Below are 19,657 nucleotides of genomic sequence, written 5' to 3'. Positions count from 1 at the left end.
TAGGCCCCTTGCTGAACAAAGCTCAGTTCAATCAACTTCTTTGTCAAGGAGGAGCTGAAGAACGACGTTCTGAATTTTTTATTTCATTGTTATTTTTTACAACTTTAAATTAGTTATGTAGGTTATCAAAGTAAGATTCTGAAGTTGTCTAAAATACCTTCTCCAGATGTATCATCGCCTCTTGAGGTATCATTAGTGATGAGATAAGGATTCCCCATATGTTTGTGTTTCTTGTAAGCAAAAGGTGTCCAAAATACATGTTTTCTATCGTATACACCAGTTTACAACTTGCTGAGTGAATCATAAATATTACATAATTGTTTGGTTACATGTTTCAAAATCCAAATTGATAATCACAGTTAATTATAATGAAAATTTCCAAAACAACTTGTATATCTATCTAAATGAATACTATCAATGATGAGCGAACTTGAACAGATTACAGTATGCTATGTTATTAATGAAAATGATATAATCAAGTGAATTCCGTGTTTCGCAACCTTTCAACATGAGCATAAAACTTTTCAATAATCACAATAGGTCGAGCAGGGACAGCGGATAATTTTGACCATGAAGGTGCACACAATTATTGAGGAAAATTCGACATTAATTCCGAAATTAATTTATAAATTCTTAGGAAATGAAAGAACATGTTTGTTGCCAATTGTCATCCAGTCAAGGAGAATTAAACCCACTGAAATATGAATACCCAACTCTAATTTTAAAGGAAACATTATTTATTTATAACTATACAAATCATGTGATATCTTCTAGCAACGAAGAATCATAAAAAAATTTCATTTGGTCAGTACCGGGAAGGTCATTTCAGATGAAGTGAACCGTCTGAGTACCGACCAAGCGTCTTCATTTCAATCAGGATGGAGCCCAGCTCCCTTACCCTTTTAGCTGATTTTTGTCGAAGAAGGACAAATGGCCAACATACCCTCAGTCATGAATGAGGGTATGTTGGCGGTATGAAGTCCTCAGACATCACTACCGCCGTTCACGGGGTACCCCTACCTGGCTGGGGTGGGATGGATGAAAAAGATATTGGTCCGTTAACGGGGGACATGAGGATCTCATTCGACAGAGTGTCGAGGCCTTCAAATCGGGAGGGGTAGTCTACAGCATAATCTATAGCTTCCCTAACTAAACCGTCTGAATGATAAACATATTCCGGAAAGGTGCATATGACATGCCCAAGTTCAGGTGAAAAACACCCTTACCCCTTGCCACTCACATGACATCAACTGATCCAGCATAAGCTGGGTTAGTTGTGTCAAAAGTTGCGAAAATTCGTGGAAGAAGCACTCTGAAAAAATGCAAACCGCAGACGCTTTCGGCTCATTAGTTGTCATCAGTACGGCATAGCCAAGAGCAACATAAGGCAACATTTGGTTGCAGAAACAAGACAAATGCACGGTGCCATCAACAGAGGCCAGCCTCACTTGGTGGTTTCGATCAGGTCACTTTGGGTTAGAGATATCACTAAAGTCACCACCAGCCAGCTTTAGCTACCTGCGTGACATCCTAGTCCGGAACATAACTATTGAAAGATGATAACGTGTGTTTAAAATCTACTTTTCAGTTAACCAGCTGGCGCCCCTCTACGAACGACAACTCTCAAAAGTCGAAACTTGTGCGAGCTAAGGACTAACGAGGTCTTACCTTCAAACGTGTGATTCCTAACACGGGTTGGACGATAGGGAGTGAAAATCGATCGATTGGCTGAACACCGGTTCGCACAGCGGTCGATTGGCTGAATAGAACTGACCACCCACGTCAACACACCAGGCTACCACTCTACCTTTGTACTTTGACTGAATCAAAAATAGGAGAAATAGCGGACATATCACTCAGAAACAGTGTATAGTATGTATCAGTTTGAAAAAAACCGGCGCCAGAAAGATCACGTTTGAAACTAGTTCAAATTCACTTTTGGCAGAAATGAAAAATCTGGAATGAGAATAATGGGGACATATCGCACCTAGTAATATCGGTTATTACGCATCGTTTGAACACACTTTATAGTCCTCCACACCCGATAAATTTAATTTGCAACAATCAATTCGTTGGATCCAATCTATAGTGGATTCTAATCACAAGACTCCGTGGCGCAACGGTAGCGCGTCTGACTCCAGATCAGAAGGTTGCGTGTTCAAATCACGTCGGGGTCATCTTTTTTTTTATTTTATTACTGCTTTCAAAAAGTAATCAGGCATTCTTTCTCTGTTTATTATCGTATAACTTTCGAATTACTCTTATTGTTTGATATTTTCACAGTATACAGGGTCTTTCACGACGAGCGTTCATTAGGAATATATGGAGAACGATTCAAAATAAAAACTAGAAATTTTGCGGTAGTCGGTTTTACAAAATGGCCTTCTCAACTAAAATATTTTCAACTTCCGGTCTCTTTCCGTTATACAGAAAGTTGAGGGCAACTTCCTTATTTTTATTACATTTTTGAATTCCTCAGCACATTTTAGATATTAATTTTTTTCTGAAAAATTTGACAGTTACAACACCACTCCAAAAAAATCATAACTCATAGACAGTAACAATTGAAAATGTGAAATTTCACAGAATCACACCTTAAGAATCAAGTCATGAACAGGTCCATCGAAATTTCGAAAATAATTTACAGGGTGGTCGAAATTTTCACCTAAAACATAACATCGAGAAAACTCATGAAACACGATTTTTTCAAATGTAATCCATACACTATTCTATTATATTAGGATACTACGAAAAAAAAATCAAATTCATGAAGAATGTCCTATACCTGAAATACACCTCTGGCAAGATATATCCGATTTTGGGAAATATTTGAAATGTAAATCATTCGAAGATATATCAAACCAAGAAAGCTTTGAAAACAAATGAAGTTACAACAAATATGTCAAAATTTGATGCGATATAATTGACGTGTATTTCGTAGTTTTCTATTTGTGTGCAAAATGTCTCGTTTGGGGTATTCTAATGAAGATTTCCTGATTTTAATAATCATTTATGGTGAATCCAATAAGATAATGAACAGAATTTATCGTGTTTATGCAGAAAGATTTCCAAAGCTATACAGATCCAATAAAAATATTCTGAGAAGACTTCTAAGAAACTGCCGTGACTTCGGATCTTTTTCGTCTGTCATCAACAAAAAAAAAACACTCGTAAACAATGAGGACATCGAAATTATAGTTTTGGCCTACTTCACAGCCTATCCAGAAAATTAGTTGAAAGACGCAGAAAAGTCACTTAGAATTTAATGTTCGTCAATAAACCGGATTTTAATCAAACATAAGTGGCGTCCCTTCAAATATCACCAGGTTCAAAATCTGAAACCTCTCGACTTACCTGCACGAGTGGAATTCTGCGAATGGTTTCTTATCAAGACATAGGAGGACCCTGATTTCATGAAGAACATGATATGGACAGATGAAGCGAAATTTGCCAAGAATGGTATGTACAACCGCCATAATAGCATTTTTGGGCAGCAGAAAATCCAAAGCTCGTTCGCCAGCGCAACTTCTAGGATTCATGAAGTTTTAATGTTTTTTGCGCTATAAAGGAAGACCGAATTTTATGTTTATATCTTTATGAAGATAATTTGAACAGCGATAGATATTCGCATATAATTAGGAATGTGGTTGGTGAATCCATAAGACATGTTTCTGAAAAATACCGTTTAAGTTATGATATCAGATGGATGGAGCCCCTGCACATAATACTGATACCGTTGCTGGGTTGTTGAATGGGATATTAGAAGATCAGTGGCAGTGGCGACTGGCAGTGGCCATTTAAATTTCCTCCTCCCTCTCCAGACCTCGCTTTCCAAAGAAAATGTTTATGAGGATCCTGTGAGTAATAAAGAAAACATGAAAAGAAGGGTTCTGAGAGCTTTCAATAATTCGATTCCTGACTCCATACAGAAAGCAACAAATAGTGGTATGCAAAAAAGAATATATTCTTGTTTAGAACAAAGCTGCAATGTCTTTGAACATCTGTTGAAATGAACCACAATATTATTTGAGTTTAAAGAAGAAGTTAAATTCTAAAATTAAAGTAAAATCTAACCTTAAAAAATATAAACAAAATAAAATTACTCTGTTCGATATCAATAAACAAAGATATAATTCATCTCTCTGATAGTATTTTATTTCAATCCATCTATTTTCATGTTGAGTTACCTTTTACCAATGACAGAGTTAATATTAGTTCATTGCTTTTCAAAGCTTTCTTGGTTTGGTATTGCTTTGAATGATTTACATTTCAAATATTTCCCAAAATTGGATTTTGCCAGGGGTGTATTTTAGGTATAAGACATTATTCATGAATTTGATACCTTTTTTTTCGTAGCATACAAAAAGAATAGAATAGTGTATGGGTTCCATTTGAAAAAATCGTATCAACAATATTTAGATTTGCAATAACATGGTATTTTAATATTTAATATCGTATGAATTAACAGATACATCGAACTCAAATTTTTGCAACATCGAGATAACGTATGGTGGTCATTATTTCAGAACGAAATTCAAATCTCATTTTATACAGAGTGTCTGAAAAATACGACTTAATTTGTATCTTTGAAAAACAAACATAACTATTTTTTTTTCAAATGGAACACCCTGTATATTATTCAACTTTTGAATTCAGCCAACCAATGTAAACAACTTTGGTCAACTATGTCCTGTATCTGTCTCTGACCGTTTGTGAGATATGAATTCTTCTATAATTATTTTGCTTCTAAACAAATATAACATTTCAATTACAAAAGTCGGCGAAAAATGTATTTATTGAACACATTGAATAATGAATAATAACTTTATATTAGTTCAGAAAGTTTTAATGGAATACATGAATGAAATTTCATAGTACAAACATTACTATTTTGACCGAAGAAGTAACACTTTTCAAAATTAAACTGATAACAAAATTAATTCTACACTAAAAAACAATAGATAATATTGTGAAACTAGCTTTGCAATTATTTGACATTTGATATTGACATGACAACAATTCACTAGCTCAGGTGCTTGAAATGCTGACCATTCGCGTGTAAACATTGATGGATTGATGATGTATTTATGTGATCAGTCGTGGCTCTGCGGATTTCCAACGGGTCGATTTCCTCGAAGGCACATCTATCCGATCTTTCAGTTCCTGTTTCGTATTGATAGGTGTTCTCTATATCATTTCTTAGATTTTTCCACAGAGGTAAAAATAGTTCATATCTCATGAACGGTCAGAGATAGGTATAGGACATAGTGGATCAAAGTTGTTCACATTGGTTGGCTGAATACGAAAATTAAATAATATACAGGGTGTTCTATTTGAAAAAAAATTGTTATGGTCGTTTTTCATAGATACAAATTGAGACGTATTTCACAGACACTCTGTATAAAATAAGATTTGAGTTCCGTTCTGAAATAACAGTCGCCATACTTTATCTCAATGTTGCCAGAATTTGAGAATAATAAAAATAATATGTTTTTGCAAAAAAAACTTACAAAATGATTATTATTTTAAAAACTGTGAGAGATAGGTATACAACATGGTTCACAAAAGTAACTTGGATTTCGATGCAGAATTCAAAAATGATATAATATACAGAGTGATCCATTTAAAACTTCCAGTTGATGTCTCTTACATGTAGATGTGGCAACAATGCGGATATGAAAATATTTTGAAACCATACATCAAAACCATCCACAACGATAACCAAAATTTGAAACTCCCATCTATTTCTGTTCTCTAGATACGTCTAATAGACCATCGAATATGGAATACCCTGTATATGTCTTCTCCAAGCCATTATGCGATTAAGCTGTGAATTTATCCTTTTTTATTTATCCCCATATGTTGGTTGATACTTTTTCCTCTCGAATATTTCAAAAATGATCTGTTACCTTTTGTATGAGGCAGCCGTAGTGCTATATACAGAATTTGAAACTGTAAACGTTCTTGCACAATGGGCCTTTGTATCAGGTATTTTAAAAATTAATATAGATCCAGCATATTTAATGCATCAATAGTTATATGTTATAATTTTTCACAGCATCACTGATACCTAAAATTAGGACAACTACAAATACTGAAATAAGTACTATTCTTACAAAATTATAATTATATCTGTACCTTATAAAGTAAATTTGTTTTGTTATCAGTATCTTGAATGAATTTATTGATATCATCCTCTGATAAAATTTTAGATTTTTTTCCTCGGTATCCGACGCTTTTATTCTTGATGAGCGGGACCAATTTTGAAAATTTCCTTTTATCAATATTTTCCTTAACATTCAATGTAATGTTCATCGTTGAATAGACACTCCATAACGTAGGAAGCTTTGAAATTTTTTATTGTTCAATAGCATATAAGTACGTTTTCAGAAACCTTCTTTACATGTTTCTTGTCACAACATTCACGAAATTGGTCATATATTTTCTCATATACTAACTTGGATTTGGCCGGTAACATATAAGATACTAGATTAGGTTAGGTTAGGTCCAAAGTGAGTGGGTTTATTCGACCCTCCACCGCAACCCGCAAGGGTTTATTGTGGCTCACACCTATGCACGCTCGACTAAAGTCGATTAGCTTATATGGTGAGTGGTTTTTCAGGTCAGATGGTAAGACTACGGCTCTGCCGAACATGATTCTGTACCCAGCGGGGCAGGCACAAAGTATGTGCTCTGTTGTTTCATCATTTTCCAAACAGAGGCAACACACTGTCTTCCGACAGTCCGAGTCTCTGCATATGATGATTCAAATGACAGTGACCTGTAAGAATGCCTGTTAGACATCGTAGTTCATTCCTACTGTAGTCCAACAAGTGTTTGGTATCAAGCTTTGAAGGGTGAATAAACGCCTTGGAGTGAGCCAATCCTGGAAGATTCTACCAGAAGTCCATAAATCTTCTTGCCATCCAGGTGTTCAATCTTTGTTTGGCAAAGCCTAAAGCGATGCCAATGGCAGGTTCTGGTTGCTTGCAGCACCCACCTTTGCAAGAGTCAGCAGACCCATTGCCTTCCAGGCCAGTATGGCCAGGAATCCAGACCCGAGACAATCTGTTAAGTCTTCCTATGGAGGAGAATCGTTTTTGGCAATTTGCTACCAATTTAGACGTTGCTCGGTAGGAGCCAAGAGCTTCCAATGCCCCAACGCCGGTACTTCATTTGCTTTCTCAGATATATCTAATGGGGTATCACTACCACTATTATAATCAACATACATTTTCTTGAAAATAAATTAAAATTGAAGCTACTACGAGCAAACATAGTCAAACACGAGGCGTGCCAACAAACCGTTTCTTTAGTAACGACACAGAAAGACCACTGGATGCTGTGAAATTGTACCGGAAGTATCGATAGGATACAATATATGGAAAAGAGAAGTATTATTTAGTTATTTTGGATTTCACTGAAAACATTGAATAATATCTTCAAGACAACAGTTGTTTAAAAGCGATAACTTATCGGGACAAAAAAACACGTCAAGATGTATTGTCCAACAATTATACAAAAGTGGAATTCAAATCTTACTAGCGATATTCAAGGCTTCAAAATCTAAGAATAATATCGATCATCTTCGATATATTCACTTCATTAACCTACAAAACTTCATAAACCTGTCCAGTTATGCCCATCAACATATAAACCGTGTTTATTACCAAGTTCAAAAATGATTAGGGCATGATTTGGAACCACTGGAATGGGGTTGGGTTCTTCAAAATGAATTTCTAGAGCCAATGACAACAATATTACCAGCACCTTCCGATGAATTACTTGATACTTTATTTTGTAATTGTAAAAATGGATATGGTCCACAGTGTGGATGTAGAAAATCGGGGTTGCGATTCGCTTTAGTTTGTGGTCAGTGTAATGGGCAAGCTTGCTTCAATGCTGTATCATTGCAAAGTGACAGTGAAGAAGAGGGTGCATTTGACCCAGAAATTCTGGAAGGTCTGGAAACAACGATTCAGGACAACGAAGATGATGACGATGAAACAGAAATTCCTGAACGTCCAGAAGATGAAGAAGAAAGCTAATACTTTTCTTTTTTACATTACTAAAAATTTAAAGATTTTCACAACAATTTCATTTCAATTGTCAGGAATGTACAGCTGTTGAATAAAGATGAAATTAAAATATATTTACTCACTTCATTTCCTTGAAATTTCCTTTGAATAAATTAATATAAATGTAAGATACATAATAATGTGATAAGTATAATATATTATCTAACCCCAAAAAATCTAACATCAAAAATGTATATATAAGATAGGTACTTAATCACATTTATATTTGAAATGTTTTTTGGATACATTAAAATGTACAATAATTATTTCATAATAAGTTTTTAATTACACAAAGTAGGTAAGTATTACCTATTTTTTTCACCTTTGACCTCGTATTACTTCCGATACAGACACGAGATTATATGAGACTTACGGGACAGCTTTAAAAACGCCATAATAAAGGTATATACAAATATTTTGCTTATTACCTCTCATTCCGAAGTTATTCGCTAAATTAACTGGACTATTAATATATTTAAGACGATGAAAATTCACATTCAAAGTTGTACAAAAAATGTTGTTTGATTTCGTGTATAAAATTCGTGTTTTCATGGAACATACGAGATTAACACTCATTTTAGACGCTTAATACAAAAATATCTATTTTATTTTGTTCTGTCCAATATTTTTACTAAAACTCAAAAAATTGTACTAGCTGGGACTATGATAATGAAAATATACAGATGTGTAGATCATGCAAAGAAGTAACTTTCAGACACAAACTGTATAGAGTTACTTCTCTTAAAATTGATTGCTTCCTTCCTTTCTATGGAAGATTCCCACATTTTTTTTGTATCAAGATAGATTAGTAGAGAGCCAAAAAGTTTCTTTCCAAAAAATTAGTCACTACTAAAAACATAACCCTTTCAATATAAACAAGATTTTTTCTGGCTGTGATTTAATCAAATAAGTGAATGAATGTCATTACGATGTCATCGATGACGTAAGTAGATTAAACTTATTCCCTGACATAAAAATCGTAATTTATGAATGAATTGTGTGGTTTTTTCTTATAATATTATCCAGATTGGAACTGAAGAGCTCTAAGGCAAATGTCTCACGGCGAAACATCGTTGTCTACCAGTGTTCCATGTAAGTGAAATTTTTACCTTTCATTTAGTATATTGTGTAGAAATCCTGTGAATGATATCTGATATAATTCCATAACGAATGTTTGGAATACAAACTGAGTAGGGAAAAGTGTTTTTTGTATAATTCAGTTTCCATATGAAAGTATTTGTTTCGAAAGAATTCTTCTTTCGTGTAATTCAATGTTTATATGAAAGTAGCTGTTTCAGGAGGGCTTTTTCTTTCAGTTTTTGTCTGAAAGTTACTTCTTTGTATGATCTACACATCTATGTATAGAGTTACTTCTCCCGTCTTTCTTTGGAAGATTCCCACTTTTTTTGTATCAAGATCAAGTAGTAGAATGCCAAAACATTTCTTTCCCAAAAAATATACAGTTATTGTAAAAGTACCTGTCAAAATACTTTTATGAATTTCACAAATCAAACAGGTCGAGAGGTTTGTTAATTTTATGTTGGTTTCAATTTTCGTCCAACCCTCAGAAAAAACTCGCATCTACAATGAATTTCTCGTATAAGCACGTTGACGCCATCAATTTGCCAATCCGCTCCCAAGACAAAGATTTCTTTCTATTCGCTTCATTATCGAAGGAATCTTATTCCATTCTATTCCATCGAAAACGGTTGGCAATTAAACTTTCGAAATTAAAATTAGGAACAGCAATTAGTACATTTTCATTAGTCAGTTAAAGTGGAATCGATGTTGCCGCTAAAAAACAATGAAACCTTCTGCCACTCTGAAGGCGGATTTCGTTTCTCCCATTCCAGTTCATTAGAGAGTGTCCCAGATGACAGTGGTACTCGCTGATATAGTTTTCTACAGATAATATTATTTTCAAAATTGAGTAAGTAATTTTAGAGTTTATCCGTTACGATACAACAAAAAAAAACAAATCTTTTCTCTTTATAATCTCTTTCCAAATCTAAATTTAGACAAATAATATCATTTTCAAATTTTAGGATGGTTATGAGATAACAATTTCGGATAAATGCACGGAAAAAAAAGATTTGTTACTTCAAAGAAATTTATTTAGTCCAATTTATTTCATCACTTTGATTGAATATCATTCATTCCAAACGACGTGTGTATTGTATCGATTAGATGATAATTTTGCGGACACAAAATGAAATTCTCATTTTAATTTCTCTAATATTTCAATTCAAGAGGTCTTTTACTTAGTCAAATGAATTGTGGATCATTTCAAGAATAACATTTATTGAGTTCTCAAAATAATTCGGTTGAGTCAAACAATATAATTTCATCAAATCAAAAGTACGTCTGCTGAATGAAAACTGTCCAATTCAGTTTAACACTATGGGGTGCTGTTTTGACACTAATATATAATTGAATCAACTGAATATTTATTTTCACTTCAACAGTTTCTTTTTGAGGTTTACAGTTTCTTTTTGATTATACGTGGATTGAAGTTTTTCAGTGTTTTCACAGGTATGTTGATAATATACTTTCTTTCATTCCATATTTTGTAATAATTATGAATAACATGTATTGGATAAACGGACATCGTTTTTTTCAAGCACGTGCCCATACATTTTTCTCGACAGCTATCTATAAAAGTGGCTTGAAGTTCTTATTGTTTAATGTAATGACTGAAAGAAAGCTTCCATGTTTTCAATTCTGTTTTTAAGAAAGTAGAAGTTGTCGAGTGAAATGATTATCATTGAGAGGTAGGTAGGTATGCATACACTGGGTATCTATTTGACCTTTGATCTTTGGATACGAAGGAATTAGACATTTTCAGAGTAAATACAATTGAGGTGTTTGCCACAGAAATAGGTGTAGGTATACAATGTCGGCGAAGAGCTGTACCTTTATTTCGAATTGTAAATTTCTTACATCATAAATAATTGAATGGTGCCGTAAACAATGATTTCATTTTCATCATGATAGTATATACTGAATCCTTGAAGGAACCTCTTTTTAAGATTTTTCTTTCAAAGAACATTGTGAAATAATCACAGTTTTCTCTTGTACTACTTTATTAAAATCAGTAATACCGAAAAAGGAAAGTTATTTGTAACATATTTACAGAAATGATGACATCCAACAAAACTGCACGAACTCAAAACATGCAATATAATCTCTTTTATTTTTAGACATGGAGGAATTTCTTAATAACTTGGGATTAAATGACCTAATTGGCATTTTTAAATTTCTGATTCTGCCGAAAAGTAATTTTCTCAATATACTAAAACTATACGTGATGCTTTTTATCTACAAACTTAAAAAACATATTGAAGTTTTGGAGAAGAGAAAAGTAATTTTCAGTAGACCTGAAAGTTACTACCAACGAGATGCTGGTACTCAGATAATATTTGGTTAATTGAATCCAATAACCAAATTCCAATGCTTTACTCTATCAGAAAGATACTCACAATGAGGTATAAACATTGTTCGTTCAACTACTATTCATTATTTGTTCAACAAAATCATTACTTTGGTGGAAATTTTGCCATTATCAAAACAAGCAAAGTTCTCCATCATCCTGCAGATATATTATGTTTCTTCAACATAAATTTTACTCAAATAGAAAATACATTTGATTATTTCAATCAGATCCACTATTTCACCCATCTTTAAATTTTGTTTGTTTAATAGAATATTCGAATTACTCTAAATCATTCTCGCTATCAATTAGACAAAATATTACTTGAATTCAATTCTTCTTTGAATTGAAATAACTAATGGATGTGATTGTTTCAATGAAATATTTGTTTGATACAATGAACATATGCTTGAAGAAATAGTTAGGAGTCAAGAATTCTTTTTACTTGCATCAACAAAATATTTTGTCGTGCATATATGACACTTTTATTTCTTTGAATGAAGTGAATTTTATTTCATTCAACAAATCTTTTTTTTCCGTGTGGTCAACTATATTTATATATAATAAATATCTATTAATAATTGAATAGAACTGGCCGATACTTAATAAAAATCACTAATTATCATGAATTTTTTTTTCATGAAATACAAATCAATTCAAAGAACTAAGATTATAAAAAAAAGAAAGAAGAAAAAAAAATCACATCAAAGGTGCTGCTTCGTTCCCTTCTGTTCATAAAAGAGGACATATGCCTCATCGCTCACAAGTGATTTTGGCGAAAATGGGAACACGTGTGAATCGTTGTATTCATGTTACGTGCCGCTATATGGGTGTCTGCAATATGCTGTGTAATGTCCGTTGTAAGTAGTCCCACTGTGATTTGAAAGTGCATACAGATTATAACGACAAGGAGCCACATTGTCTGCTGCATAACTGCTCATATCTAATCCATCTGAAGAAAAGTCAATGAAAACATTTAATTTGCCTCTGAATCTTTCCGTTGAGAATTACTAAAATACGGGAAAACTTATAGATTGATAAGGACTTTGTACATTTTCTCCTTTGCTTGCACATCGAACACATTGGTTTTTCATCTCCATCCAGAGTTTCCTCTCTTGTGAAAGAATCCAAGCAATGTAACAAACTCAATTGGCCAGTCATTTGTGGTATGGAAAGAGACAAATCCCAGAAAGGATCAAAGGTTACTGATGAGTGTCTACAGTGTGTGCACTTCATAGTGGATTTTAATTGACCAACGAAATAGTCTACAATCTTGGAGTTATTCATATTCAAATATCTCTGCCAGGACTCTTGTGCTTTTCCGTTATCGCTCAATTTTTCGTCAATCTCAGTTAAGATCGGTTCAGGTTTCTCAGTAATTCTGTCGAGGTCCTCATGTAAACCTTCTAAAAGATATCGAAGGAATTCGCGGGCGTCTTGATGAGCAGAACACATGAATCGAGGGGCAAATCTTTGAATCTTATTTTTGAAGTAGACTGTGTTAATTACTCTATCAGATGCATTTTCTGACCACAATTCCTTTAAAACTTCTGCGATCGCTTTGATTAAAACATATTTCATACTAGAAATACTAGTTTTGATATCTTCCATGTATGTATCTTTTTTTAGGTATTCCAGCAACCATCCCGTGTTTGATAAACACTGGATTATACTGTTCATTAAACAGGTGTTTCCAAGATTTTTTAACCCATTGAACCCAAGAGTTTTGACTGAAGAATGTATCACCGATCTATTGTTGCAACTACGTTTGCCACTACTATATTCTTCTGAATAAACACGGATACGATGATTCACCCCTTCATTGGACTGAAAGGATAAGGAACTGCTCAAAACTGAATTAAATATTAGTTCTTTTGGGGACTTGGGGGCCTAAGGTACCAAATGTTTCGATTCCTAGTGCATAAAAAATTAAATTATCTCCCAAATAATTGTATTTCCGTGTTTTTGACAATTCCGCTGATGAAGCTGCTGCACCGCTGGATACAGAAGTCGAAGGAACGTGACAAGGAGCCAAAGTATCGACGCATGTGAAATCCCAGACAACCGGTTTTCCTTTCCGCCAAGGAATGAGAGTCATGCCATCTGGTCGTTTCCCATCATCGCTGCAAGTGCCTGGGAGTTCCAAGATGGAAGGTATATTTGCCGAACTTAAGGCACGTCTGATGACATCATTTACAGTTTGATGACGGGAAAAGCGCTCGGCGCTATATCTACAACTCAATCCATGATATCCTCGGGTGTCTACTTCCACTCCACACTTGCATTTGTGTTGAACAGAAATATTGGAACCTAGTCGAAAGCCTACAGCAACTCTAAAAGATTCATTGTCTAATAATGTACCAAAGGATGAAACTGGTAAGGCATCCAACCAAGCGCCTGCATGTTTTGTCGACACTGTCTTTATACGTGTCTTATCTATAGGAAATTTAGCAAAGTCTAACAAATTATTTAAGAAATATTTTACAAGAGGGATATCCCAGGTTTGTTGAAGATTTTTTCTGGTTCTTGGCACTTCTAGATTAGTTCGTGAGATCCATAGTTGTTCGGCCTCGCTCAAATTGTTATCCGATGGAAAGGAGGATGGTAAAATTGATTCTATCATATTGATCACACTATAACTCGAAGAGAGGAAGATAGGTAGTAAAAGATCAGTGATTGTACGAATGCCTAAACCTCTATAAGATGCAGCAAGAGTAGCCTGATGCCATGCATTGCTCTCCAATTGACCATTCAATAAAAGTCGAAGAGTGTTACGAATTTCTTCATCAAACTTGATCAGATAAGTCTGGTGATACCAGGTTGGAAAACATCTCATGAGTTGGGGGAGCTTTGGAATAGTCAAACAGTTTCTGAGAAGATGGAAAGCTACATGTCTTGGAAGAGCATGAACACGAGAAGAATAATTCTGAAATTATGTAATTTTTACCCAAAAAAAGTGATGAATGATTGTTCTGTGAGAGGGGAACCAAGAAAAATTAAACTAATCCTTTCAATTATTTTGATTTCAGGAGCAACGTCATTGAACTTTCTCGAAATATTCAAATTAGGTTCACTCAGAAAATGAAGTTCACATTTATGGAAGTTTAGTTCAAGCTCAATTTCCTTTGACTTTTTAATAACAGACGAAAGGGCATTGAGAACTTCCTTATGGTCTCCTCCCAGAGAACCGTCATCTGAATTCCAAGCATTGAACTCTGTTTTAAAATTTTTGATGATATTGCCTATAGACAGGCAAAAGAGAGCAGGTGCAATGGATCCAAAAGAATATAACTCTGAATGCTATTTTGAACCGATTTCAAGATGCAGTCTCAATTCAGCATATTGAAAGCATTCTTATAATCCAATTTAAGAAAAACTTTTCCGTCCTTGGACTCGTGTTCATCAATATATCTTCGGGCAGCATAGGATACGGCTTCACAACTACTTGGAGATCCAAAACCATATTGAAATGGAAGAGAAATATTTCCTAGTTTTTCCTTCAGCTTGAATGAAGCCAGTTTTGCAACTAAACGGCGAAACACATTGCCACCGATTGCCGTCATCGGTCTAATTCCACCATCTTTCTTTTTCAAAGTACATAATGAAGCACCAAATGAAATGGGACAAATTTCTTCGTTCACAGTACCTGATAGCAAAACATTACAAAGGGCTGTTAGCGATGATAAAATCTTCGATGCAGCAGAACCAGCACTATAACTTATCAAGTCCTGCAGATGAGATGGCCTCAAAGAATCCAAACCTCCAGAGGAACTCGTACGAAAAGACATAATTGCTTGACGAACTTCATTGTCATTCACTACTAAAGGACTAGTTGAAAAGGTGTTAGTTTGGTAACAAATTCGAGTTTTTGACTGAGGATGCTTAGACTAGAGTTCACGAAAGGTTTCCGTGCTAAAATTTGCCAGTTTGTCATCAGAACATAAAATTTTCACAGCTCCTGAAAGATCTCCATCTGATACTTTATTGAACACCATCTTGATTAGGATAAACTCCGGATTTTTAGATTTCTTGATAAATTTTATTTCAGCAGGTTCCAATGTTGTTTGATTCAAGTTTTTTTTTATAATACTTGCTAGAAGTTTCTCCCAGGATTCGGTGGAATTGTATGTGATACATTCATCGATGGTATTCGAGAGGACAGAAGCAGAAAGATATCTGGCAGCTTTCGGTATCCTCTTAGAAATGATAGAATTACGTTTCAAAGCAGTCATACTCTTGTGGAAAGGTATGCGAGCATTTTCGTTCTTTGAGACATCGATGGTTTCGGTAACAGGAATATTGGTATTATTCCTTGAATTTTGATGAATTTTTCCATTATGTATCTTCAAATCAAAAGAATTCTTAAAAGATTTGCAACAGGAATCACAAAAAGATGTTGACAGTGACATTGACAAACTAATTAATACAGTTTATTATATGATTTTCACTAAATATTTATAGTGAAAATCATACAACAAACTGTATTAATTAGTTTTAATATCTAATAAGATTGAAACGGTAATATTTTTTAGGATAGACTAGTTTCTGAAAAAAAACTTTCTGGTAGGTATTCTAACTCTCTATCTTTATACAAATATTGGGGAAAACTTTCAAAGGAAGTAAACAAGAGAACATATATGTGTTAAGTGCTTGGTTATTAATGTGTAATGTGCTTGGTAATTAATTTTAGTAGGAGTTTAAGGATTTATTTTCTTGAAAATACAATACCACCAATATTACTTCACTGATAATGTAGCTTTCTATAAGTTCATTGGATGAGTCATTTTTGAGTTTATCTATTTCAAATAAACAAATTACTTCTCTCTATGATCTAAGTTTAGATTAAGTTTCTACGATTGCTATAATAATAACAACATTGTTTTATTGTTTCGATTTCAATATGGGGAACATCCAAATTGGCATCGAGATTTATAAAAAAGTGTTCAAAAAATCACAGTATGAGGCCTTATACACTACTTATATCAGTACCTATCACAAAAATAATTGAAATCAATATATGATACAAATTGTTGAAATTTGCTCCAACAAAAAACCTCATTTGGATTTCAAAATATAAAAAGTTCCATGAATATTTTCTCAACTATCAGTTACAAAAAAAAACAATCAAAAATAGAGGTTCTTAATTTTTTCGTATATTTCAAGATCAGCATCGATAGTCATAGTAAATAAGTCAAATAAATGCCACTGAATTTAGAAGATTTGAGCAATTTGAATAACTCAATTTGTTAAATTTGTAGAATGTACCGCTTATTGAAGAATACAGCAAATTTTGATAGCATAATATGAAAATGATACCAATCGAAGCGATAATAATTGAAATCATCACCAAAGCAATTCTTATCTTTAAATCGATTTCCCCAAATGGACATAATTTATTTTTTCTCCAAAATCGAGCAGAGTTTTCCCAATCGAACCAAATCACCACAAATTTGCGATTTTTGTTCGATTTTGATCAATTTTTGATCAATTTTACCGATTTTTGTCACTTTTTTGCCACAAAAATCGGCCAATAATTGGTATGTTTTCGCTCTCCTTTACACTACAACTTTCTATTTTTATAACTTACACTCTCTTGATTTGACTTGAAATTCCAATCAAAAATCACTGAACCACTTATAATATATTCCATTCAAAAAAACCATCCCAAGACCATCCTTTGTAGAACACCATAAATTTCTAGACCTGAACTAGATCGCTCAGATGGGGCGATGACAAACCTGTTGTTTGTTGTTCACTACAGCTTAGTTCGAGGAATGATACTCTCAAGGAATTCGATTTTCAATTTTCGGAAATTATCGACTTAATATTGATGATAGACACTACCTTGCACTGACGAGTGGCCAAACAGCCCGAAGCCGGTCTGCAAGTGTGTTCCAATAATTGAAAATCTATTGCGGCTAGGGCTGGAAGAAGGTTGGGATTTCCCAACATGCATAACTTGGAGATCCCATACTTTGAAATTCTGAGTTGTTTGAAAACTTCCATTATTATTTTTATAATTACCAAAATTTATTTTTGTTTGTGCATACTCTAACGGGCATAAGCATTCAGCCAATCTTTGGATAGCTAAGTAAGAAAATTAATATATTATAGTAGTAACTAATCCCTCGGTTTTCATTTTTTCGAAAGTTGGGAAATTTTGCTGGTGGGGTTATGAAAAATTTGGATTCCCTCCTTCCTGGTATTTCTTTTCGCTACGGCCCTGATTGCGGCAGTTGTGTCGCCAACAGCATATGGAGGAATAACTTCAGTACTGACACCTGTCGGATGTAATCCAACGCCCTTCGTGCTATTAGCCAGGGGAGTAGTTGTTTTCTGATAGGTGTCAGTCTATTAACCTACAGTGCAGAGAGTTAAGAATGGCCTGAACGAATTGTTCCTTTAAATGATTTGATTTATAGCCAGTCTTCAAGTATGGTCACTGATTATATGTGAAAACTTTCAAATACTAGAAATGACAACTCCTGAGATCGAAGTGCGTAAGTTTTTCAATGTGATCGTGCAGCTGATTAACGGAAAAACAGATTTTAAACAGATTTTATTTTTTAACAGAACGCAATAAAATTCTTCAAAAAGAGGAATAGATATTCGTGGTGCAAACATATTCTATACTAACACCGTATACTAACAGTGTTCAAGTAAAAGTATTTGTGTCGAGAGTATTTTTCTTTCGTGTAATTCAATGTTTATATGAAAGTAGCTGTTTTAAAATAGCTTTATCTTCCAATTTGTGTTTGAAAGTTACTTCTTTGCATGATCTTCACATCTCGCATACAATTACTCTTTTTAAATTTGCTTCCTACTTTTCTTTGTAAGATTCCCACATTTTTGTATCAAGATGGAAAAGTAGAAAGGAAAAATATTTCTTTTCCAAAAAATTAACCTCTCCTAAAAATATACCCGTTACAATTCAAACCGAACTGACATTTGTGAATAGGACCATATTTTAGAAAAAGTTAAATTTATTTATATTCGACAACCAGTAAATCGGTGAAATGATGAAAAGCTCAATTTTACAGTTCTTGACCTTTCTCCTAGGCCTGTTTTCAAGCAAAGGCAGATATTAACAGTACCTTCTCTCTATATTAATAACTGTCTGCTCTTTGTGAAAAAACGCGAACTCTAATTAGAAAATAACTCCCAATGTCATAATTACGCAACAAGGAACGGGAATTTAATCAAACTACAACAACATCGTACAAAAATTATTCGAAAAGACGCCATCTCTAGCATCCAAGTTTTTCAATTGTCTACCTTCCAGCCTAAAAAGTGTATAGTAAAACCAATAATGATTGAGAGTGAAGCGCGTTGTCATATCTAAATTTTACGTTACCAGTTTATAGCAGAATCAAAATATAGTAAGCAGTAGAGTTGTATTGTGGCAAATTATAGATAATACACAATACTAGTACGATTAAAAGGTATTATTTATGACAAAAATCAGTAATGAGCTTGTAATGAGTAATACTTATACATTTTCTGATTACTGATCAGTTAAAATTCATTATTTTCTGTATACTGTTAGATATTTATTACAACTAGTGGCAACGCTGTACGCAACGATATTTCTGTCTTTGTCACTTTACCGTAACTTCCATCTCATCGTTGCAGTCCTCACTAATGTACTTGCAGCCATGAGCGTATCATTTGTTTGTGAATTATACAGCGTGAATTGTACGTTTTACAGTTAAGTTAGTCAGCAATCGACGTGTTGTTTTAAACAATTAGTGAAAATAATAGTGCTAATAAGTGTTTAAGCGTTACATAATTATATTTCTACACCGTTCTCAAACTACTCAAAAAATGGGAGAAATGGTCGGGACTTCCACGTCGAAAAAGGTAAAACGGTCGGTGTCTCGGTCAGTAAGAGAAAAACAAATTGTACTGCGAGTATTTCACTGTCTTGAAAGAGATCATCAGCCACCAAAAGATGACTTTGTGCATATGTGCTGTAATTCTACGTGTATACCTTCGAATAACCAACCGGGCATTTCTACATCATTAAGTTCCACAATTACAAAAGATAAATTAGTTGATATGTGCTCTGATTATACCGGTGTACCAAAATCATCGATTTACAAAATACTAAGAGAAGCAGAAATTCATGGGGACGTACAAACGCCAAAAA

General features: G+C 33.9%; 1 protein-coding gene and 1 non-coding gene across 2 annotated transcripts in view; one reads left to right on the top strand and one right to left on the bottom strand.

Moving 5' to 3' along the window:
* The window catches only part of LOC111508333 (transmembrane protein 47), a 351,117-nt gene that overhangs the window by 249,809 nt on the left and 81,651 nt on the right, over positions 1-19,657 (bottom strand). The window lies entirely within an intron of this gene.
* On the top strand, positions 2,106-2,177 carry TRNAW-CCA (transfer RNA tryptophan (anticodon CCA)). The gene has a single exon. It is a non-coding gene; the product is annotated as a tRNA-Trp (tRNA).

Source organism: Leptinotarsa decemlineata, unplaced genomic scaffold, assembly GCF_025532065.1.
Source record: "Leptinotarsa decemlineata unplaced genomic scaffold, Ldec_3_MD MMD2_tig00001064_RagTag_RagTag, whole genome shotgun sequence".
Lineage (NCBI taxonomy): Eukaryota > Metazoa > Arthropoda > Insecta > Coleoptera > Chrysomelidae > Leptinotarsa > Leptinotarsa decemlineata.
The sequence above is the reverse complement of the archived record's forward strand: the minus strand, read 5'-3'. Positions and strand labels throughout refer to the sequence as shown.